General features: G+C 45.5%; 1 long non-coding RNA gene across 1 annotated transcript in view; it reads right to left on the bottom strand.

Moving 5' to 3' along the window:
- LOC135055534 (uncharacterized) overlaps positions 1-1332 on the bottom strand; it is a 51049-nt gene extending 49717 nt beyond the window's left edge. The window contains exon 1 of the long non-coding RNA XR_010243768.1: positions 1160-1332. This is a non-coding gene — a long non-coding RNA (uncharacterized LOC135055534). The remainder of the gene's footprint in view (positions 1-1159) is intronic.
- Between the last annotated feature and the right edge of the window lie 24896 nt (positions 1333-26228).

Here is a 26228-nt window from a genome sequence, read left to right as displayed (position 1 = left end):
ATAGAGAACCCCGCGACTTACCGCAGGAGAGAGCCGAGGCTGGTGTCCTGACGACCGGAGTGACGATCCACAAAGCGCCGGCACCCATCGCCAAGATACCCACCAAGAGAAGGGTCGGAGGAGTATAACCCCCCCCCGGTGAACAGAAGCGGGAGGACAGCCGCAGCGGTATCCGACCACTCAGACGGTAGCAGGGAGGAGAGAGAGAGATGGAGCAGTGCCTCCCTTAGCAACCACCATACGCTGCTACAACACTGATAAAGGTATTTATCCCAAAACCCTTGTCTTACCTCATATCCAGTGGCTCAAACACTCAAATAGCACCAGGAACAGTATAGTACACGCCACTGTCAGCCACCCGCTCCTATTAACTTGTGAGGCAATCAGCAAATACAGGACAGTTAGCCTCCTTATTCAGTATAATATACGCCACAGTCAAGGACTTTTGTCAGCCACCCGCTCCTATTAACTTGTGAGGCAATCAGCAAATACAGGACTGTTAGCCTCCTTACTAACCCATTGCACCCAGCCTAGTGCACAATAAAGAGGAGGATAGAAACTGTGACACTATTGAAAGATGTAGACAGCTACCTAAGTGAATTCAGACAGAGGAAGAGCAAGTGGTGATAAGGATTCAGTAAGCTGCCGCAGAGTTATTGTTACCCCTACTTAACCTCAATATAGTCCGTGAAGAACTTACCAAGCCATATTTTATTAGTAACCAGAACACATACCCTATATCGAGTTTAGTACTAATTGGGGAAAGGATATTTTCCTAAGAGGCGTAAAAGTATAATTGTTACAACAGGAAACATCGGTATTGTCATACTAGTCAGAGTTGAACTGTAGTCTGATAACAAGCACAACCACCAGTAATTATAGAATTTTGCGCCAGAGCTCCATAGACTATAGTATTACTCTACAGTGGATCAAGAGAGAATTATAAAACGGAGGTTAACAACTAACTAGGAGATATTCCACGACTTCTTATATGTGCACCAACGTATGAAGCTTCAGCTGAACTGTGGGGTTTCAGGGGAACGTGAACTGCAGTAGGTTAACAGGGAGTGGGTATGTGATGTGGTGATATAATACTGTAATTGTATAAATTTGCTTAAATGATATTATAGCTGGTTGTTATAAGGCAAAATATACTAACCATTATCTAGGTAGTGGAAGTGGATCGACGTGATCAAACAACGGTGTTCCCGGTTCCAGTCTAATAAACCCTTTTAAATGTTATTCAGTTGCATGTCATTGATATTGAGTGTACTGTATGTTCGGCAGTTGTTATTCACGAATAACAGTTTTTAATCACGTCAATAGCCGTAGGGATCTGCGGAGAGAACAGAAACAAAAGGTAAAACTTACCAACCTTTCAGAACTTACCTGATATTACCTATATGTAGATATAAAGACACTAACTGAGTATTACACACCCACTAGGAGGGCACCAACAATTTGCCCTCTCTGAAAGTCCGTGAGTTCATACATGATTTATTAATGCCTGCACAGAACAATGTCGAAAGAGCAACCGAGACCTCCAACTGCCTCGACAGGTTTCCCCTCATACGGGAAAAACAAACTACTGCGGCACCACGTCCGGTTTGACGTCAAAAACGCACGTCTAGTTCACATATGCCATCATCTTGCAGCTTTCATATTTCTGTCTAACGTGTGTGTGTGTGTGTGTGTGTGTGTGTGTATTTGTATATGTGTGTGTGTGTGTGTGTGTGTGTGTATATATATATACACACACATATAAACACACATACATACAGTATATATATATATATGTATAAACCTCCCAACTGTCCCAATTCTAGTGGGACAGTGTCTACTTGAGGGATCTGTCCCACTGTTATGATCAAGACTGGCTTGACTAAATCTGAGGGCATCTGGGAGATATTTTTGTTCAATGCTGGTCTGCATTATGCAGAATCCGCATACTTTTGATACAATGCCAAAATGTTATTTTAAATCACTTTTGGAGCTGATATACAGAGTCCATCAGAATCTAAACTCCAACTGTTAAAATGGTCAGTTTCAGTAGTATCTAATGGGCCCATTTATCAAATAATACAGTATTTGCGGCTATGGGGTTAACTGCAAATATTAAGTATACCTGGTATGTATAAAGGAGGGATCGCAGCAGGTATCGCTGTGATCCCTGCATTTCCGACCACAGCTGCATCCCCCATAGGTTTCTAGGTTTCTATAGGGGATGTGATGTGCCTAATGTTCCCCATAGCTTTGGGCTACAGATTGGGAAAAGTAGATCTGGTTGGGTACCTCAGGAAACCTCCGCCGGAAATGCCAAAGTGAATTGCATGCTCAGGACCCTGGCTGCCTACAGAGCACATTACAGGGATATTGCAATGCGATCCTGGGGGGTAAGATCCCACCCAGCTAGCATTCAATATGTGATCCTTGATAAATGGGCCCCTAAATCACTTGTCTGTAAGTGACACATAATTTAACTCGGTCAAATACAGTAATTCACCAGTGCACAAAATAGTAAATCTATCTATCTATATATATATATATATATATATATATATATATATATATATATATCTCTGGCACTCACGCTTTGCGGAATTAATTCATCTGGTGCACAACTTCTCATATGAGCATACAGACTGAAACGTAATGGAGGCACTCAGGAAAATAGTCAGTCGACACCACCGCTCGTAAGGTCAACGTTTCAGGGACCGCTCCCTTTTATCAAGACACAACGTTGTGGTTTAATAAAAGGGAGAGGTCCCTGAAACGTTGACTGATTATTTTCCTGAGTGCCTCCATTACGTTTCGATACACACACACACACACACAGACACACACACACACACACACACACACACACACACACTATAACATATATTCTTTAAAAATATGACAAGACAACAGAAACAATGGCATCTCGACAAGCAGAATATCAAGAATGTAAGACTATACAGAGCACACAGGGATGCAGTCAGGATCCCGGTTGTCGGGATCCCAGCAGTCAGATTGCCGACGACAGAATCCTGACATTATTTGAAATGAAGACACTGGCATCCCAAATAGGTACACATGCCAGCGCTGGAATCCCAACAGCCGGAATGTCAAACATCCAGACACCACGGCGCTGGAGAGGTAAGCCGCGGGAGGGGAGGGGGGTAGGTTTAGGCTGCGTGGGGAGGGGTGGTTAGGGTTAGGTACCCCCTCTGAAACTTGGGATTAGGCTGCGGGGGGGAAGTGGGAGGTTTGGGCAGCAGTTAGGTTTAGGCACTTATGGGGGATTTAAAACAAAAAATGTGTGGGACTCAAACAATTACAGGCGCAACAATATTAACCAGGTTAGTACTTAACAATACGTTCCTCAGGTGGATTCCACTCTATTGAGTAGATAGAGTTCTGGTTTTCTTCAACAAGACATTCCTTCCTCTCATGTGAATGTTGCCATAAAAAGAAAAAATTGTATAAATGTGTAATAATAAGATTTTACTCACCGGTAAATCTATTTCTCGTAGTCCGTAGTGGATGCTGGGAACTCTGAAAGGACCATGGGGAATAGCGGCTCCGCAGGAGACTGGGCACAACTAAAGAAAGCTTTTAGGTCACCTGGTGTGCACTGGCTCCTCCCACTATGACCCTCCTCCAAGCCTCAGTTAGGACACTGTGCCCGGACGAGCTGACATAATAAGGAAGGATTTTGAATCCCGGGTAAGACTCCTACCAGCCACACCAATCACACCGTATAACTCGTGATACTATACCCAGTTTAACAGTATGAAAACAACTGAGCCTCTCAACAGATGGCTCAACAATAACCCTTTAGTTAACAATAACTATGTACAAGTATTGCAGACAATCCGCACTTGGGATGGGCGCCCAGCATCCACTACGGACTACGAGAAATAGATTTACCGGTGAGTAAAATCTTATTTTCTCTGACGTCCTAGTGGATGCTGGGAACTCCGATAGGACCATGGGGATTATACCAAAGCTCCCAAACGGGCGGGAGAGTGCGGATGACTCTGCAGCACCGAATGAGAGAACTCAAGGTCCTCCTCAGCCAGGGTATCAAATTTGTAGAATTTTGCAAACGTGTTTGCCCCTGACCAAGTAGCAGCTCGGCAAAGTTGTAAAGCCGAGACCCCTCGGGCAGCCGCCCAAGATGAGCCCACCTTCCTTGTGGAATGGGCTTTTACTGATTTAGGATGCGGCAGTCCAGCCGCAGAATGCGCCAGCTGAATTGTGCTACAAATCCAGCGAGCAATAGTCTGCTTAGAAGCAGGAGCACCCAGTTTGTTGGGTGCATACAGGATAAATAGCGAGTCAGTTTTCCTGACTCTAGCCGTCCTGGAAACATAAATTTTCAAGGCCCTGACTACGTCCAGTAACTTGGAATCCTCCAAGTCCCTAGTAGCCGCAGGCACCACAATAGGTTGGTTCAAGTGAAAAGCTGATACCACCTTAGGGAGAAACTGGGGACGAGTCCTCAATTCCGCCCTATCCATATGGAAAATCAGATAAGGGCTTTTACATGACAAAGCTGCCAATTCTGACACACGGCTGGCTGAAGCCAAGGCCAATAACATGACCACTTTCCACGTGAGATATTTTAGATACACGGTTTTAAGTGGCTCAAACCAATGTGATTTTAAGAAACTCAACACCACGTTGAGATCCCAAGGTGCCACTGGAGGCACAAACGGGGGCTGAATATGCAGCACTCCTTTCACAAACGTCTGAACTTCAGGTAGTGAAGCTAGTTCTTTCTGGAAGAAAATCGACAGAGCCGAGATCTGTACCTTAATGGAGCCTAATTTCAGGGCCATAGTCACTCCTGCTTGTAGGAAATGCAGAAATCGACCTAGTTGAAATTCCTCTGTTGGGGCCTTTTTGGCCTCACACCAAGCAACATATTTCCGCCATATGCGGTGATAATGCTTTGCAGTTACATCTTTCCTGGCTTTAATCAGCGTAGGAATGACTTCCTCCGGAATGCCCTTTTCCTTCAGGATCCGGCGTTCAACCGCCATGCCGTCAAACGCAGCCGCGGTAAGTCTTGGAACAGACAGGGCCCCTGCTGCAGCAGGTCCTGTCTGAGCGGCAGAGGCCATGGGTCCTCTGAGATCATCTCTTGAAGTTCCGGGTACCACGCTCGTCTTGGCCAATCCGGAACCACGAGTATTGTTCTTACTCCTCGTTTTCTTATTATTCTCAGTACCCTTGGTATGAGAGGCAGAGGAGGGAACACATAAACTGACTGGTACACCCACGGTGTCACTAGAGCGTCCACAGCTATCGCCTGAGGGTCCCTTGACCTGGCGCAATATGTTTAGGCGGGACGCCATCATGTCCACCTGTGGCCGTTCCCATCGATTTACAATCAGCGTGAAGACTTCTGGATGAAGTCCCCACTCTCCCGGGTGGAGGTCGTGCCTGCTGAGAAAGTCTGCTTCCCAGTTGTCCACTCCCGGAATGAACACTGCTGACAGTGCTAAGACGTGATTTTCCGCCCATCGGAGAATCCTTGTGGCTTCTGCCATTGCCATCCTGCTTCTTGTGCCGCCCTGTCGATTTACATGGGCGACTGCCGTGATGTTGTCTGACTGGATCAGTACCGGCTGGTGTAGAAGCAGGGATTTTGCCTGACTTAGGGCATTGTAAATGGCCCTTAGTTCCAAAATATTTATGTGTAGGGAAGTCTCCTGACTCGACCATAGTCCTTGGAAGTTTCTTCCCTGTGTGACTGCCCCCCAGCCTCGAAGGCTGGCATCCGTGGTCACCAGGACCCAGTCCTGTATGCCGAATCTGCGGCCCTCTAGAAGATGAGCACTCTGCAGCCACCACAGCAGAGACACCCTGGTTCTTGGAGACAGGGTTATTAGGCGATGCATCTGAAGATGCGATCTGGACCATTGGTCCAACAGGTCCCACTGAAAGATTCTGGCATGGAACCTGCCGAAAGGAATTGCTTCGTAAGAAGCCACCATCTTTCCCAGGACCCGCGTGCAGTGATGCACTGATACCTGTTTTGGTTTCAGGAGGTCTCTGACTAGAGATGACAGCTCCTTGGCTTTCTCCTCCGGGAGAAACACTTTTTTCTGGACTGTATCCAGAATCATACCCAGGAACAGTAGACGTGTCGTCGGAACCAGCTGTGATTTTGGAATATTCAGAATCCAACCGTGCTGGTGTAGCACCTCCTGAGATAGTGCTACTCCCACCAACAACTGCTCCTTGGACCTCGCCTTTATTAGGAGATCGTCCAAGTACGGGATAATTAAAACTCCCTTTCTTCGAAGGAGTATCATCATTTCCGCCATTACCTTGGTAAACACCCTCGGTGCCGTGGAGAGTCCAAACGGCAGCGTCTGGAATTGGTAATGGCAATCCTGTACCACAAATCTGAGATACTCCTGGTGAGGATAGTAAATGAGGACATGCAGGATAAGCATCCTTGATGTCCAGGGATACCATGTAATCCCCCTCGTCCAGGCTTGCAATAACCGCCCTGAGCGATTCCATCTTGAACTTGAATTTTTTTATGTATGTGTTCAAGGATTTCAAATTTAAAATGGGTCTCACCGAACCGTCCGGTTTCGGTACCACAAACAGTGTGGAATAGTAACCCCGTCCTTGTTGAAGTAGGGGCACCTTGATTATCAACTGCTGGGAATACAGCTTGTGAATTGCCGCTAGCACAGCCTCCCTGTCTGAAGGAGTAATCGGCAAGGCAGATTTGAGGAACCGGTGGGGTGGAGACGCCTCGAATTCCAGTTTGTACCCTTGAGATACTATTTGCAGGATCCAGGGATCCACCTGTGAGCGAGCCCACTGATCGCTGAAATTTTTGAGGCGGCCCCCCACCGTACCTGGCTCCGCCTGTGGAGCCCCACCGTCATGCGGCGGACTTGGAAGAAGCGGGGGAGGACTTTTGCTCCTGGGAACCTGCTGTTTGTTGCAGCCTTTTCCCCTACCTCTGCCTCTGGACAGAATGGACCCGCCTTTTCCACGCCTGTTTTTCTGAGTCCGAAAGGACTGTACCTGATAAAACGGCGCCTTTTTAGGCTGTGAGGGAACATGGGGTATAAATGCTGACTTCCCAGCAGTTGCTGTGGAAACTAGGTCCGAGAGACCATCCCCAAATAACTCCTCACCCTTATAAGGCAAAACTTCCATGTGCCTTTTTGAATCTGCATCCCCTGTCCACTGGCGAGTCCATAAGCCTCTCCTAGCAGAAATGGACAATGCACTTATTTTAGATGCCAGCCGGCAGATCTCCCTCTGTGCATCTCTCATGTATAAGACTGAGTCTTTTATATGCTCTATGGTTAGCAGAATAGTGTCCCTGTCTAGGGTGTCAATATTTTCTGACAGGGAATCTGACCACGCAGCGGCAGCACTGCACATCCATGCTGACGCAATAGCTGGTCTAAGTATAATGCCTGAGTGTGTATATACAGACTTCAGGATAGCCTCCTGCTTTCTATCAGCAGGTTCCTTGAGGGCGGCCGTATCCGGAGACGGTAGTGCCACCTTTTTAGACAAACGTGTGAGCGCTTTATCCACCCTAGGGGGTGTCTCCCAACGTGACCTATCCTCTGGCGGGAAAGGGAACGCCATTAGTAACTTCTTAGAGATTACCAATCTTTTATCAGGGAATTCCCACGCTTCTTCACACACTTCATTTAATTCTTCTGATGGGGGAAAAACTACGGGTAGTTTTTTCTCCCCAAACATAATACCCTTTTTAGTGGTACCTGGGTTTATAGCAGAAATTTGTAACACCTCTTTCATTGCTTCAATCATGCAACGAATGGCCTTAGTGGACATTAGACTAGACTCATCGTCGTCGACACTGGTGTCAGTATCCGTGTCGACATCCGCGTCTGCCATCTGAGGTAGCGGGCGTTTTAGAGCCCCCGATGGCCTTTGAGACGCCTGGACAGGCACGAGCTGAGAAGCCGGCTGTCCCGCATTTGGCATGTCGTTAAATTTTTTGTGTAAGGAGTCGACACGTGCACGCAATTCCTTCCATAAGTCCATCCACTCAGGTGTCTGCCCTGCAGGGGGTGACATCCCTTCTATAGGCATCTGCTCCGCCTCCACATCATTATCCTCATCAAACATGTCGACACAGCCGTACCGACACACTGCACACACACAGGGAATGCTCTAACAGAGGACAGGACCCACAAAAGCCCTTTGGGGAGACAGAGTGAGAGTATGCCAGCACACACCAGAGCGCTATATAATGCAGGGACTAACTGAATTATGTCCCCTATAGCTGCTGTTATATATACTGCGCCTAAATTTAGTGCCCCCCCCCTCTCTTTTTTCTGTAGTGTAGACTGCAGGGGAGAGCCAGGGAGCTTCCTTCCAGCGGAGCTGTGAGGGAGAAATGGCGCCAGTGTGCTGAAGGAGATAGCTCCGCCCCTTTTTCGCGGATTTTTCTCCCGCTTTTTTATGGATTCTGGCAGGGGTAATTATCACATATATAGCCTCTGGGGCTATATATTGTGGTATTTTTGCCAGCCAAGGTGTTTTTATTGCTGCTCAGGGCGCCCCCCCCTAGCGCCCTGCACCCTCAGTGACCGGAGTGTGAAGTGTGTATGAGGAGCAATGGCGCACAGCTGCAGTGCTGTGCGCTACCTTGGTGAAGACTGATGTCTTCTGCCGCCGATTTTCCGGACCTCTTCTTGCTTCTGGCTCTGTAAGGGGGACGGCGGCGCGGCTCCGGGACCGAACACCAAGGCCAGTTCCATGCGGTCGATCCCTCTGGAGCTAATGGTGTCCAGTAGCCTAAGAAGCCCAAGCTAGCTGCAAGCAGGTAGGTTCGCTTCTTCTCCCCTTAGTCCCTCGCTGCAGTGAGCCTGTTGCCAGCAGGTCTCACTGTAAAATAAAAAACCTAATTATATACTTTCTTTTTAGAAGCTCAGGAGAGCCCCTAGTGTGCATCCAACCTCGGCCGGGCACAAAATCTAACTGAGGCTTGGAGGAGGGTCATAGTGGGAGGAGCCAGTGCACACCAGGTGACCTAAAAGCTTTCTTTAGTTGTGCCCAGTCTCCTGCGGAGCCGCTATTCCCCATGGTCCTTTCGGAGTTCCCAGCATCCACTAGGACGTCAGAGAAAAAGTTTTTAACAATACATGAGTCTCTCTTGTTGCTATACACTTTCAAACAGCGAGGATAATTAATATTTCACCGAAGAGGCGTACCCCGACTCACTTTTCCACAAAATGGGTTAAACCCATAAAGGTATCTTTTATCCAGCACTGTGTTCGACAAACTCACTCTGGTGATGAACCCTTTTAACCAAGAAGGATAAGCATACCTCACTCACAATAAGAGGAGGCTGAATCAAGCATATCAAGGTTTCTTTCGTTGATAGCTCCCTATTTCTTCCAGCAGGATGGTTTTTCCTCTCGTGTGGGTATCACCGTGGGAAAGAAATATATATATATGTGTGATATCGTTTTCAACTGCACGCCACTCTTTTTAATCGCTGTGAACATTCACACGTATATGAATTGTGTCTCTTTCACTAAAGAAGCGTACCCCGACTCACTTTTCACATAAAAGGTATAAACCCATAAAGGTATCTTTTATCCATCACTGTATCAAGAAAGGATAAGCATACCTCACTTACAAAAAAGGAGTCGGGTTCAGACACATAACGGTTTCTTTTGAGAATATTTCTCTATTGCCTTCAGTCAGGGTGCTTTTTCCTCTCGTGTAGATATCACCGTGGGGAAAAAAATAAATATATATGTGTAGTAATGTTTTTTTGACTACACAATGTTTTCTCTCATTGCTGTATACATTCACATATGGGAAGATAATAATCTTTATACAGGGGAGGTGTACCTAAACTCACTCTTCGTATAAGAGGAAACCACCCTTAAAGGTATCTTTTAATCCACCACTGTGTTTAGACCATATCCATCTAGTGGTGAGCCCACTTTCCCAAAAAAGAATAGGCGTACCTCACTCACACAAGACAATGCTGATGAAAGCACATAAAGGTTTCTTTTTGTATTTAGTGGGTGAATGTAAGGCGTACCCTACTCACAAGAGAGGTGATTATATACAAGCGCATCTGGGTTTCTTTTGGAGACTGGATAAGATGAAAGAATTCTTGTCTCCATATATGGTGTTTCCACCGTGGTGGCGAGTTAATCAGAAAGAAAAAAATTTCAATCACAATGGATCTACATGAAAAAAACATGATTTTTATTGTTAAAAAATACCCCACACAATTGGGGAAATATACAACTAACAAACAATTCTTCTTAAAAAGCGCACAGAGTCTGAAAAGATTGTAGCAGCAAGACTCTAACATAAAAGGAGGTCCAAAAAAACATCCAAAAACATACAATAAAATTTATCAAGACAAGATGTCTTGATAAAGGCCTATGATAGGCCGAAACATGTCGACCAGCTGAGAGTGTGGATCTATTCGAATATACTACATAGGTATGAACTAAGTACTCTTTCAAGGAATTTTTTCTTTTGTATATACAAATTTTATTGTATGTTTTTGTGGAATCCACCCGAGGAACGTATTGTTAAGTACTAACCATGTTAATATTGTTGCGCCTGTAATTGTTTGAGTCCCACACATTTTTTGTTTTAAATCTGTGTAAATTTTGAACCATTGGTGAGGTTCAACTGTGGTGAATCATACTGCGGGCAGCTTCCAGGGCGCCATTTACAGGGGTTACCAAATCTATATCTTTCAACTTATGGGGGATTGTTAGGGTTAGACACTAAGGACGGTGGTTAGGGTTAGGCTGCAGGTAGAGAGGGTTAGGGGGGTAGGGGAGTAAATATAACACCCCTTACTCACCCCTGTCGGCTTTTTTACAATCAGGATCTCGACGTTGGTATTTCGAATGTCGAGATCCTGTGCGCCAGCTTTTCCTACTGAACCCAGCATAATATTAATCCCTAGAAATACAAGCAGAACACCATGGGGTATATGCAATAGCGGGCGAATTCGCGGCAATTATCGCCGTTTTTTCAATTCGACCAAATTCGCCAGGTGAATTCCGGAAGGTGGCTTCCGGAATTCACCATATGCAATGAAAAACGGATTCGCCAGAGTCGCGGGCGAAAATCGGCCGATTTGGCGGATTTTGCCGCGATTTTAAAAAACGGGAAAAAACGGGGAAAAACCCGAAAAAAAAATGGCGTGGGGTCCCCCCTCCAAAGCATAACCAGCCTCGGGCTCATCGAGCTGGTCCTGGTTCTAAAAATGCAGGGGAAAAATCGGCCAGGGATCCCCCGTATTTTTAAAACCAGCACCGGGCTCTGCGCCTGATGCTGGTGCCAAAAATACGGGGGACAAAAAGAGTAGGGGTCCCCCGTATTTTTAACACCAGCATCGGGCTCCACTAGCTGGACAGATAATGCCACAGCCGGGGGTCACTTTTATGCCGTGCCCTGCGGCCGTGGCATCAAATATCCAACTAGTCACCCCTGGCCGGGGTACCCTGGGGGAGTGGGGACCCCTTCAATCAAGGGGTCCCCCCCCCCCCAGCCACCCAAGGGCCAGGGGTGAAGCCCGAGGCTGTCCCCCCCCATCCAATGGGCTGCGGATGGGGGGGCTGATAGCCTTTGTGATAAAAAAAAAGATATTGTTTTTTCCATTAGTACTACAAGTCCCAGCAAGCCTCCCCCGCAAGCTGGTACTTGGAGAACCACAAGTACCAGCATGCGGGAGAAAAACGGGCCCGCTGGTACCTGTAGTACTACTGGGGGAAAAATACCCAAATAAAAACAGGACACACACACCTTGATAGTAAAACTTTATTTCATACGCCGACACACACATACTTACCTGTGTTGACACGCCGACTGCAACGATCTCCGACGATCCGAGGGTACCTGTCAAAAAATTATACTCACCTTCCAGCGTCCAGAGGTCCAGGTCCAGAGGTAAATCCACGTACTTTGTAAAAAAACAAACCGAACACGATCCACCGGACTAATGAAAGGGGTCCAATGTTTTCACATTAGACTCCTTTCCCCGAATGCCGGAACATCACGTGACTCCTGTCACTGATGTCCCTTCAGCCAATCAGGAAGCGCTACTGCCGTGGCGCTCACCTGATTGGCTGGACGCCGTCTGTACTCTGACAGCGCCTCGCAAAGCCGCTCCATTACTTTCAATGGTGGGAACTTTGCGGCTAGCGGTGGGGTCACCCGCCGGACAGCCGCTGACCGGCGGGTGACCTCACCGCTAGCCGCTAAGTTCCCACCATTGAATATAATGGAGGGAGCTGTGCGATGCGCTGTCACAGCGATCAGCCAATCAGGTGAGCGCAACGAAGTTGCGCTTCCTGATTGGCTTAGAGACCTGTCAGTGACAGCTGTCACTGACAGGTCTCAATCGTGGAAAGGTGTCCCATGTGTCAGCATGGGACCCCTTTCAGTCCGTTCTGGAGCGGGTATTTGCGTTTTCTTTTTTTGCCAAGTACGTGGATTTATCTCTGGACCCTGAGGTGAGTATATTGAACTTTGCTTTTCAGGTATCCGTGGATTCTACATGGAGAAGAGGACCGATGTCGGCGTGTGAACATAGGTAAGTATGTGTGTGTCGGTAGTGTGAAATAAAGTTTTACTGTCGACGGTGTGTGTGTCCTGTTTTTATTTGGGTATTTTTTTCCCAGTAGTACTACAGGTACCAGCGGGCCCGCTTTTCTCCCGCATGCTGGTACTTGTGGTTCTCCAAGTACCAGCTTGCGGGGGAGGCTTGCTGGGACTTGTAGTACTAATGGAAAAAACAATATCTTTTTTTTATCACAAAGGCTATCAGCCCCCCCATCCGCAGCCCATTGGATGGGGGGGGACAGCCTCGGGCTTCACCCCTGGCCCTTGGGTGGCTGGGGGGGGGGACCCCTTGATTGAAGGGGTCCCCACTCCCCCAGGGTACCCCGGCCAGGGGTGACTAGTTGGATATTTGATGCCACGGCCGCAGGGCACGGCATAAAAGTGACCCCCGGCTGTGGCATTATCTGTCCAGCTAGTGGAGCCCGATGCTGGTGTTAAAAATACGGGGGACCCCTACTCTTTTTGTCCCCCGTATTTTTGGCACCAGCACCAGGCGCAGAGCCCGGTGCTGGTTTTAAAAATACGGGGGATCCCCTGTCAATTTTTTCCCCGCATTTTTAGAACCAGGACCAGCTCAATGAGCCAGAGGCTGGTTATGCTTTGGAGGGGGGATCCCACGCCATTTTTTTTTCTGATTTTACCGTTCCAGCAATAAAAAAAAAAATAAAAAAAAAAAATAATATTTTAAAAAATATATAAATAATATTTGTGCCTCCCCCCCCCAAAAAAAAAGTACCTAATCCCTTCTAATATAAATAGATCTGCTATTCCCCCCAAAAAAAACACCAAAAAAAACATGTTTAAAATTTTTTTATTTGTTTTCACCCTCCAAAGTGTGGCGGATTGAAAATGACGAATTTGCTGTCTAAAAGCACTGCTGTCGAATTTCCAAACTTGAATTGAATATGCTTTGGTCGAATTGCAGCACTTGTATCATTGCAGAAAAGTCGAATTTGCAAAAAGTCGAATTTCAAAAAGTCGAATTTTGAAAGTCCGTTTTTTGGTCGGAAAGCACTGCATTGCATAGGCGAATTTTTTTTTTTGGTCGAAAATGACCCGAAATTCGCCAATTTCGGGAATTCGACCACAATTGCATATACCCCCATGTGTAACATGCATGAGCTAGGAAATCATAACTTGTACATTGCTAGTGCCACAAAGACTATAAATCCAAGGTGAAGGTCAGAATGACTGCAAGAGACAGGACAGACATAGAACATCATCGTGCTGAGGCACTATCACTACACAATGAGGTACAGATAATGGGCAAATGCATACAATGTGGCTTATATAGAGTTAGGAGCAATTAGCACCATGGCAAAACAATGTTACACTGCAGGTGGGCCAGATTAAAAATGCGCAGAGAGAATTTTAAAGATGAGAAGAGATGCGTCCAAGTTTAAATATAGATGTTACTACATTTTCCAAATTTGCAAAAATAATACATACATTTGAACCCCTTTTATTGCATTATGGTTTGTCAATGGATACACTGCTTCTTGAGTTGCTCTTAACTCTGAATAAGCCCCTATATATTTATATTTAGGCTGAAAGACTACAGAAGATGAGAAAAAAACTAAGCAGAATATAGAGGAACATACTGGACCAACCTGTAACCAACAGACAATTCCAGGAGGTGATGGACAAGCCAAGAGAAGCTCTTTGAGAACGGACAAATACACACAGAGAGAAAAACTCCAGACTCAGAGAAGTTTCTCATGTTCCAATCTGACCATCAGCTTCATGGTCTGAGCTATGAGACACAAACATCAGGCAGAGTCAGATTGCCTGCTCCATGCCAGCTGCCCAGAGTGCCAGTCTGCCTCAATAAAACATCTCCAGTATGACAGAAGGGTTAAGGGTGAGCTTCTTCACAGCAGAGCTGGGATTTACATGTAGTTGTATTTGCATAGCATTTTTTACCACAAACCCCTAACACATAAAAAAAATATATATATTTCATATACAAAAAAAAAACCCCAAAACACCAGCCTGATTTTTCTATAACCAAGTTTATCAAGCAGCATCTGCCCTGGGACAGTCAACTATCATCTCCAGTACATCATCCTTATTCCTGCCCTCCAGTGCATCTGACGAGTGAGCCATACAGGATGCAGTGGTTTAACCAGGGGGTGTGCAAGGCCTAGCTGAAAATTGGCATTTAATCTGCGACTATGCCAGTCCCAGTGGCATGGGAGTACTCACAACACTTTTTGTTTACTGCAGTTCAACATCTAGTATCGCGGATGTGATGCAATGATGCTAGGGAGAGATTGGAAGAGCATCACCACTGTAGTGTCCTGGAGGAGGACACAGAGCGGAGGCAGACAGGACTGGAGGAGCACAAGAGAGTGGCATACACAGGGAAAGTTAATGTGTTTGCGTATGTGTGTGGGGTGGCGTAGAGGGAAGACTACATAACATGCAGATGGATGGTGGCAGCACAGAACAGTATAAGACAAGTAAATGGGGATGTGGGGGCACAATACAAAAACAGAAATGGACATGCTGCATACTGCTGGATGTACAGATGGGGGGACGTACAGATGGGGGATTTTTTATTTTATTTGGTGGGGGGGGGCGCAGTGGTTTATAGTACGTAATACAAACCAAACGGGTTAGAAGTCGAAAGCATAATACATGATATACTGAAGGGGGGCATAATACACACCAGGGTGTACGATACTGAACACAGGACTGAGGAGGGGCACAAAACAGGGCTTACAGATGGGAGGTGTGGTCCTTAAAATGTGTACATGGAAAACATCTGGGCCTGGGAAGTCTATTTTTCATGTTTGCTCCCATTTATGTCAAAAGCTGGCTACTCCATTGCTTGGACGTAGTATGCTCTTTAGCTTATAAAAATTAAATGTTTCAAACTCCGCCATTACAGTTCAGGTTTTAAGACTATCTATGCTGAGTCCAGACAGTTAAATCACAATGACTGAGGTACTAATTAATTCACCTGTGCTGAAGTATGGATATCCAGAAAACCTGGACTGTAATGGCGTAGGTTGGGAAACTGCAATATATCACATAGTGGTTACGACAGGTTTATTGTGACACAGGACAACCATCAAAGGCAACTTGTCTGGCCTCCTTTATGGCTGACAACAACCTACCCAGCGCTGAGAGACTGCTGCTGAAAATTCCATTTATATGACTGTTTTATAGACAATGCATTAACATACCTCCCAACAGAGGTGGACCGGCCACAGACCGCACAGGGAAGATTCCCGGTACGCCAATGTGCACATGCAGCCTGCTTTGTTTGTTGACGTGATGGTGGTGATGCCGTCATGGTTACACTGTATACCTCTGGTGCTGCCCATTTGAGGCCACTTCTATAAATATTTCCAGGTCCCTTTCAGTTCCCAATCCGTCTCCTGCCTGATTTGGAAAGAAAGTGCAATGGAATATGCTAGCGCTAGATAAATGTTAATATATAAATCAATATATAGATGTTACAGCCAAGAAATATATTATCTCGGTGTCACTTGGCCTATCAAACAACAAAGGAAATTTTAAACAAATTGTAATACCTAAAGCTATATTATACATTTATTTTTCCCTGTGGGGGCCAATTTGTTTTATTGTTTTCTGAGCGGGCCAATGTGTGTGTTTTCTCCTGTGGGGGCTAATGTGTTTTTGTTTTTTTTGTGCAATGTTTTTCCTCTGAGTTGCACTACAATGGTGTTCATAATAAGATTTTAATTACCTATCGGTAAATCCTTTTGTTGTAGTCCGTAGAGGATGCTGGGGTCCACATTAGTACCATGGGGTACAGACAGGTCAACTAGGAGCCATTGGCACTTTAAGAGTTTGAGAGTGTGGGCTGGCTCCTCCCTCTATGCCCCTCCTACCAGACTCAGTCTAGAAACTGTGCCCGAGGAGACGGACATCTTCGAGAGAAGGATTTTACACAAATAGTGGCAAGATTCACACCAGCTCACTCACAAGGCAAACCAAGCTAACTAGCTTGAAACATCAGCAACGGCTGAACAGGATTACTTACCAAGTAACAAAACAGTACTTACCCAGACCTAAGCAGTACTGAACTAAATAACCACTGCAGGATCACGAAGCACTGGGCGGGCGCCCAGCATCCTCTACGGACTACGAGAAAAGGATTTACCGGTAGGTAATTAAAATCCTATTTTCTCTTACGTCCTGGAGGATGCTGGGGTCCACTTTAGTACCATGGGGATGTACCAAAGCTCCCAGAACGGGAGGGAGACCGCAGAGGCTCCTGCAGAACCAATTGACCAAACTTTAGGTCCTCAGAGGCCAAAGTATCGAACTTGTGTTCGACCCCGACCAAGTAGCTGCTCGGCAGAGTTGTAATGCCGAGACACCCCAGGCAGCCGCCCAGGAAGAGCCCACCTTACGAGTAGAGTGGGCCTTAACAGACGTAGGACACAGTAATCCTGCCGTAGAATACGCATGCTGGATAGTGAACTTGATCCAGCGAGATATCGTCTGCTTAGAAGCAGGACACCCAATTTACTTGGGATCATATAGGACAAACAGAGAGTCCGACTTCCTGTGACGAGCAGTTCTCCTCACATAGATCTTTAGAGCCCTTACAACATCCAAGGATGAAATTGAGGAGTCAGTCGCAACTGGCACCACAATAGGTTGGTTGATATGAAATGCTGACACAATCTTTGGAAGAAACTGCTGACGTGTCCGAAGCTCAGCTCTATCTTCATGGAAGATCAAATATGGGCTTTTACATGACAAAGCCCCCAACGCCGACACACGTCTAGCAGAAGCTAAGGCCAACATAGTGACAGCCTTCCACGTGAGAAACTTGACCTCAACCTCCTGTAGAGGCTCAAACCAGTCCAACTGGAGGAACTGCAACACCACGTTAAGATCCCAAGGCGCCGTAGGCGGTACAAAGGGAGGTTGTATGTGCAGAACTCCCTTCAAAAAAGTCTGAATCTCAGGGAGGGCAGCCAACTGTTTCTGGAAGAAAATGGATAGGGCCGAAATATGGACCTTGATGAATCCTAACCTCAGGCCCATATCCACACCTGTTTGCAGGAAGAGGGGAAACCGTCCCAGTTGAAACTCCACCGCAGGAAACTTCTTGGACTCACACCAAGATACATATTTTTTCCAAATACGATGGTAATGTTTTGACGTTACTCCTTTCCTAGCCTGTATCAGGGTAGGAATAACCTTGTTCGGAAGGCCCTTCCGAGCTAGTATCTGGCATTCAACCTCCATGCCGTCAAACGTAGCCGTGGTAAGTCTTGATAGGTGAACGGCCCCTGCTGCAGCAGATCCTCCCTAAGAGGAAGAGGCCTCGGCTCTTCTAGCAGTAAATCCAGAAGATCTGCGTACCAAGCCCTTCTTGGCCAGTCCAGAGCAATGAGAATTGCCTGAACTCTTGTTCTCCCTATGAGTTTGAGAACTCTTGGAATGAGTGGAAGTGGAGGAAACACGTACACCGACCGGAACACCCACGGAGTCACTAGGGCGTCCACCGCCACTGCTTGCGGGTCCCTCGACCTGGAACAATACCGCCGAAGCTTCTTGTTGAGACGAGAGGCCATCATGTCGATTTGGGGTACGCCCCACAGATCTGTTACCTTTTTGAACACCTCCGGATGGAGACCCCATTCCCCTGTTGTCTTCCCAGTTGTCTACTCCCGGAATGAAGATTGCTGACAGCGCCAACCCGAGTTTTTCTGCCCAGAGGATGACTCTTGTTACCTCTGAAATTGCAGCTCTGCTCTTCGTTCCGCCCTGTCGGTTGATGTAAGCCACTGTTGTTACATTGTCCGACTGCACTTGAATGGCCCGATTTCTCAGAAGATGGGCCGCTTGAAGACCGTTGTAGACAGCTCTTAGTTCCAGAATGTTTATCGGCAGCCCGGCTTCCAGACATGACCACCTTCCTTGGAAGGTTTCCCCTTGAGTGACTGCGCCCCAGCCCCAGAGACTTGAATCCATGGTTAGAAGGATCCAGTCCTGAATCCCGAACATGCGGCCCTCCAGAAGGTGAGGTAAGTGCAGCCACCAGCGGAGTGAAATCCTGGCCTTTGGCGACAGACGTATTCTCTGGTGCATGTGTAGATAGGATCCCGACCACTTGTCCAGGAGATCCAGCTGGAAGGACCGAGCGTGAAACCTCCCATACTGCAGAGCCTCGTAAGAGGCCACCATCTTCCCCAGAAGGCGAATGCACTGATGAACAGACACCAGGGTTGGCTTCAGGACATCCCGGACCATTGTTTGTATCACCAACGCTTTTTCCTCTGGAAGAAACACCCTCTGCACTTCCGTGTCGAGGATCATTCCCAGAAAGGACAACCTCCTGGTTGGTTCTAAATGTGATTTTGGAAAATTCAGGATCCAACCATGTTCCCTGAGAAGCTGGGTCGTGAGAGCTATGGACCGTAACAGCTTGTCCTTGGACGATGCTTTTATCAGCAGATAGTCCAGATATGGAATTATGTTCACCCCCTGTCTGCGGAGGAGAATCATCATTTCCGCTATTACCTTGGTGAATACGCTCGGTGCTGTAGAGAGGCCGAACGGCAGGGCCTGGAACTGAAAATTAGTCCAACAGTGCGAATCGAAGATAAGCTTGATGCGGCGGCCAAATCGGAATGTGGAGGTACGCATCCTTGATATCCAGGGATACTAGGAATTCCCCCTCCTCCAGACCGGATATCACTGCCCTTAGAGACTCCATTTTGAACTTGAACTCCCTCAGAAAGGGGTTTAGTGATTTTAAGTTCAGAATGGGCCTGACCGAACCATCCGGTTTCAGTACCTCGAAATGGTTCGAATAGTAACCATTGTTTATCATCTGGGGAGGAACTGGTACGATAACCTGTGCCTCCACCAGCTTCTGGGTGTCTCCCTGTAGGGTAGCCCTGTCTGCTGGCAAAGCTGGCAAGCCTGATTTGAAGAACTGGTGAGGGAGATCTTGAAATTCCAGCCGGTACCCCTGGGACACAATATCTAGTACACAGGGATCCAGGCCGGACGACACCCAGACGTGACTGAAATGTCTGAGTCTCGTCCCCACCGGCCCTACCTCCAGGCCGCACTGTCCGCCATCATGCTGAGGACTTTGGTGTACCAGAAGCAGGTTTCTGTTCCTGGGAACCTGCAGCAGCAGGTTTCTTGGATTTTGGCCGACCCCCTCTAAAGAAGGTGTTGGACGGTTTGGCCTTTCTTGTTTTAGTAACATGTAAGGACTGTGATGCCGCTGAAGGAAAAGGTTTCTTCACAGCAGATGCAGCTGAGGGAAGAAAGGGTGACTTACCCGCTGTAGCCGTGGAGATCCACGCATACAATGCTTCCCCAAAGAGAGCCTGACCTGTGTAGGGTAGGGTCTCCACACCTCTCCTGGATTCCGCTCGGCAGACCACTGGCGCAGCCACAGTCCTTGATGAGCTGAGACAGACATGGAAGAAATTCCTGCAGCCATTGAACCCAGGTCCTTCATGGATTCCACCATAAATCCTGCAGAATCCTGAATGTTACGTAAAAACAATTCTACGTCACTTTTATCCATAGTATCCAAATCCTCAAGTAACATGCCTGAGCACTTTACTATAGCTTTGGAAATCCATGCACAGGCAATAGTAGGTCGTAGTATCGCCCCTGAAGCCGTGTATATGGATTTGAGCGTAGTATCAATTTTGCGATCAGCCGGCTCCTTTAAGGTGGTAGATCCTGGAACAGGTATAACCCCCTTTTTTGAGAGTTTGGATACAGACGCGTCCACTATGGGTGGGTTTTCCCATCTTTTCCTATCCTCCTCGGTGAAGTTTAAAGCAACCAGAACCCTTCTAGGGATCTGGAATTTTTTTTCTCCAGGTTTTCCCATGCTTTCTAAAATATAGCATTTAATTATTTTTGGACGCAGGGAAGGTTAGCGAGGCTATCTTATTGTCAGTAAAGTAAGCCTCCTCAACCTGCTCCGGTGTTGTATCTGCAATATTCAACATGTCAAAGTCAAAAATATTACATAGAGAGAACATACAAACTGCACACATTTAAGTCGCTATACTTGCAAATATGCGCAGCGAGCACAGCAATATATGGTAACACACGCATTCACACGGACATGGCACAGAGATGGATTCGACACTTATTTCATACAGTACATAATTATAATAATATCAAGCGCCGGATATCATGGTCATTTAAAATCACCAATGAATTAATGTCATGAATGTGTATTATTTGAACGGAACCAGATACACCTGTCATGTTTGCTATTAAAACAAGCAGATTGGTGTGTACATTAATTTGATACTTGTTGTGAAGTTGTAGGACATTGCAGCAGATAGTTATATGTATAAAAGCTAAAATCACTTTGTTAGAACAATGAATGATACAGTGAACAGGGAACTGAAGCCAACCCGTTTAGCAGTTTTCAGGGCTGAACCTGATCAGCATATACAAAGAGAATAGTGACTGAATCGTGCAGGAGAGACCCCTCCCCCAGGAACAAGACACAGGAAAATAGTTCCTGTCTGGGGGGGTCGGGTTCAGTTGCTGGTGGACTCAGAGGAAGATGGAGTTCTTGTATGATTTTAAAGAGGAAAGAGAGAAAGACAGAGTCATATGGAGGGATAAACTTATAAAACAAGGATCTGGTAATTGTATCGCAGGCATTTAACTGTAACTATATGTAACTGCTTTAACTATGTTCTAACTGTTTTCTGTGTGAGTGTAACCATGTAACAATAGGTATACTGTACTTTGTAATATATATTATATCCATATCCTTTTAACAAGAAATATATACTTCATTGAGCTTTGGAACTCAGATAATGTGTGGGTGTATCGTTTTCTCTTATGGGATGCTGTGGTATGCTTATGAGGTGTTGTGCGATGCAAGCGCACATTTATGGGATTTGGTAATAAGATGTGCAGACATTTACAATATATATATATATATATATTAGAGCGGGCATCTTAAATATTTGTGAGAAATGTAAAAATGACATTCATAATTGCGGGCTCTCACGGGATATCACGTTCTTAATGATGCACTGTACATTACAAACGCGGCTGTAATTGACCGGCTAATGATGGACGCATCGCAAAATGCTGACGAAAAAAAAAACCATCCACGTTAATGTATTGTTGTGTTATCAGTAAGACGCTGGTAGGAAATTTTAAGGGACAAGGCGTTTCTCATAATATTTAAGATGCTAAAATGTATTTTTATTGTTGCAAAACAAGGTTCAAATGGATCATATCGTGTTTGATTAAGATTAGATTGTTTATCTGTTTAAGTAGGTTTAAAAGTACATTTAAAAGTTGCTGCATAGCCTTGATATAGTTTTTTTTTTTTAAACTCAGGCCTAGAATAACTTTAGGAGTTTGAATGATGACTTTCTTTGTGACAAGAAGCAGCATGGTCTGTCCACCATTTTGTGTGGCCCTCATGGATGTGGAAGGGGGAGGAGCAGCGGCCATTTTGGGAAGGTCAATTTCCCCCCCCCCCCCTAAGCGGCTGATTTTCAGTTGACTCAGGAAATAATCAGCCATCCATTGTCAAAAAGAAATCATCATTTAATGAGTTTTTTTTAATGCATTTATTTAATCTATATCATAGTCAATCATAAGTGGTCCAGATACAGTTTAATAAAAGTTAATAATAAATTAAATATTTGATTTAGGAAATACACAAATAAAACGTAGTGTTTTTTTTTGTTTTGTTTTTGTTTTGTCACTGTCCCTCTTCAAGAGCCTGGTTAACTCTGCTTGGTGTAGGATAACCATTGAAGTGCAAATTAACCTTTGGGTTTTTTTTTCCCCCTCTCCCAGCAGTGAAAGAAATTGCACATTCATATGCAAATTAGAAGCACTGAATAAGGTCTCATATATGTAATAAGTGATTAGTACATATATGTAATATCTATATGCGTGTGCTTACATCAATGTATGTTATTAGATTAAATTTAGAATTGCATTTTCATCTGTGTATTTTCACATCTCACTCTCCTGGTTGCCATTTCACAATTGATAACATGCTAAGAAAGATTTGTTGCTATTGGTAGTGAAAGAGTAAAAATAATTTTTAAGGGAATAATTGTAAAGGACACGCACACAGCATAGCAAATACTGTGTGGTGTACGGTAAGCGATTATAGCTAAATATCGTTTACATTGATAAAGGCGTGTTAATTGTGTCGCTGTGGGTGTATCAGCACTTTGTGCACACGTGTCTCGGACAACGTGCGAAATCACGCACATGACGCAAAGGCATACGCACGCGGCGTGTTTTACGCAACGGAGCGTACGGATACGCCCACTGAGACTCGAATTACACAATAACCTTGTTTAGGGTGGGCGGTATAGTACAGCCACCTGATAAATAGCACACTGTTGTTCAGTTTTCCAAAAAGTATTAGTTAAAAGTAAACCTTTTTTCTACTGCAAACCCAGGGATTGGACCCCTACCTGTATGAAAGGAATTTCTGTACAGAAAGATCAGGGGTGTATAGGAGTGAGTGTGGAACTTAAGGTATTATTTTTGTGAACCCACAAATCGGGATCCCGTCGGAGACCACATCAGGTGAGTGGACACTTGGTGGCGTGGGACTGGCTTGCCCGCGTTAACATTGTATAAGGTAAAGGAGCAAGTAGTTTCCGCAGACAAAAGGACTGCGAGGTATTTAAGCGCAGCCCCGGGGGGGGTTGGCGTAGCACCCATATAGTCAAGGTAAAGCTCCGGCTGAAGGTTTCGCAGCCTAAACAACCGATTCCGCTGGTCGTAAGGCGGATAAGTAATAGTTACTTATACGCGGTGCGACTGTACCGCACGTAATTGTGTGCATTAGTTTGTTACCTTGATACCCATTAACAATTTACTGTGGGGTCATAAACGCTATTTGTACATTCTAACGTGATTTGTGTAGGTGTTTGTTATTTTAAGGGAGTTTCGCTGTTCACTCAGGAAATCTCTAACAACCAATATTTGCTGGGGAGGGTAGCATACTCCCAACGCGCCCCAGTAAATAGAGGTCATAGGACGGAAGTGATTGAAGGCACTAGTTGAACTTTCACCGTCGCCTTACCGCGGGCAAATTTTGGTCTGTTTGTAAGAATTAGCTAAGACAGCAATATCTACAAACGATGGGGGCCAGTTGTTCAAAGAAGGGACGTCCAACAAGGGTTCACGTTGGTAGTTGCTGGCCCAAAGGGTCCGCACGGTTAATGTGTGAAGGATCACACACACACACAGGTATTCAAAGAATGGGAACGTATGACAGAGGATGATGGGGAGCAGTCTCCCCGGGTAGATAGATTCTGCAATACCTCAGGGTTCAGACTAAGAAAAAGGATAGGTCTAATAAAATCTGCAAAGCAGAGGATTAGACATTATGATTGTTTACTGATATGGCAACAGGAAAGTGAAATACAACAGGAACTAGCTCAAAAAGCAAATTCCCATACTGGTAGGAGTCTGATAGCAACGGCACCACCACCATATATAGTAGGGGACAAAGTGGCTGCAGAGAATGACATGCGGGTGTGCGATAAGGGTGCACTTAATCAATGTAGTAATGAAAAGAATAATTGTAATAAATATAACAATGATAAAAGTAACACCTGTAACTATGATAAATGCAAAACTGTTAAATGTACAACTGTTAACCTGTGCAAGTCGCACCCCATGTTAAACTCCCCTCAGGATTACCAGCAAGAAAGTGAGCCCAGCACGATATCGGCACCTCTTCCAGCAGCCAGCCTACAAGACATCCAGGTGGACGCGACCAAATTGGTAAAGGCAATAATCAAACCCCCTAACGGAGGGTCAGGTGAGGTCGTGTCCACAGGTACGTACAATGTTTTATATCACGCACAAACAAATGTACCCCATATTGTAAGACCAACACAAGGTGATGTAATTGAATTTAGTCCTGTTAGGGTGATCACAGTCCCCAATGGGAAGACTGACGATCAGGGAATCATTCCCGTCAAGGACAGTGCAATGCGCCGTCCCTGGTCCCGGACAGAATGGAGATCAATCATGTCTGAATTCCCTGATCCCAGGGAAGATCTCGTTTCATGTCAGAGATTTATTAAAGAACTAGGAAACTCCAGAGAACCCACCAACAAAGATTGGCGGACAGTGATGAGGGCATGTTTGCCCTCCAGTGTTGACCCTGCAAAATTTATTGCTGATTGTAAATTAAACACAGAGGTACTACGTACGGAGGAAAACAATCAGGAATGTATTAAGCAGATCAACCGACAGTTAGGAGTATATTTCCCAGCCATTGTCGAATGGAACAAAATTTTCTCCGTAAGACAAAACGAAGGGGAAAGTATTTCTGATTATTTCCATCGGGCATTGCAGGACATGACTAGGTATACAGGTATAGAAAACATTGAAACAAGTGCACCGCACAGAGAAGTAGCGGTTAAGGTATTAATGAATGGTTTAAAGGAGGTGTTGAGAACAAGGATACAGACCACCAACCCAAACTGGAGAAATATCTCGGTGGCTGCATTAAAAGAGGCCGCTATTGATCATGATCTGAACATTAGCAAACACCTGAAGTCACAAGGCAGTAAGCAAATGAAAACCAGTGGAAAAGCCCTGACAACAAAGCCACACCAGCTTAAGCCCCAAACCCCTGCGAGAAATTCAAATGTGGTAGTTTGTTACAGTTGTCATAAAGAGGGACATTTTGCACGAGACTGTAGATTGAACAAAGCACAGGCAGATAAGAAGCCTCAGGTCCCGGTGGGTAAGTCTAAGTCAAAGGTGATAAAGTGTTACAATTGCCAGAAGGAAGGTCATTTTGCACGTAATTGTATGATCAAAGATTCACAGAAGGTATATCAACTCCCTAGACAACGACATAATCATGGTATCCAAGGAATCAGGGAGGTACAGGGAAAGCGGTTGATGGTGATGAGCATCCAAGCGTTTGAGGAGGCATCAAATCAACCAAGACCCCATTTCACTGACACTTGGAGGAAGCCCAGGGTTTGTGATCTTTGTAAAAGAGAAGGGCATTATGCCAGCAACTGTAACAGCCCACATAAAGTCAGACCCCCTAGACAAGAACATGAGCAGAGTTATGATACACAAAATCATAATGGTACCACATATGTAAAATTTTGAGCTACACCCATAATATGTAGTCGGGAAAGGTGATCATTAGGACTGATGGAAAATCTGAGGTTACAGTGAATAAATTGGGAGGTTGGTTCCTTGTAGACACAGGAACGGTCGGGTGAAACATTGTAAATTTATCTATGAAATGTTTTCTTTTTCCCCATCTCTGACGGTCATCGGCAGGACTCAAACATTGCATAGCTACTTGGTCTTTGCAGAAGTCTACCAAACCCCAGCATGACCTACCCGCATCAATGTATCCTGGCCAGATACAAAGGGTGGAGTATGGAGGTGCTGGTGGGAGGGACTGCACAAGGATACCATTGGACATGTAGATATGACAGCCTGATGAACAATGTTTTAAAATGTTTGAAAAAAAAAATGTTTTTTTTCCTGTTGTTGTTTATTGTTGGTTTATGTAATATATATATATATATATATATATATATGTGTGAATTGTTCTCTCTCTCTTTTGTTTTTTTTTTGTTTTCTCTCTTCTC

The sequence above is a fragment of the Pseudophryne corroboree genome, chromosome 3, assembly GCF_028390025.1.
Source record: "Pseudophryne corroboree isolate aPseCor3 chromosome 3, aPseCor3.hap2, whole genome shotgun sequence".
Lineage (NCBI taxonomy): Eukaryota > Metazoa > Chordata > Amphibia > Anura > Myobatrachidae > Pseudophryne > Pseudophryne corroboree.
The sequence above is the reverse complement of the archived record's forward strand: the minus strand, read 5'-3'. Positions and strand labels throughout refer to the sequence as shown.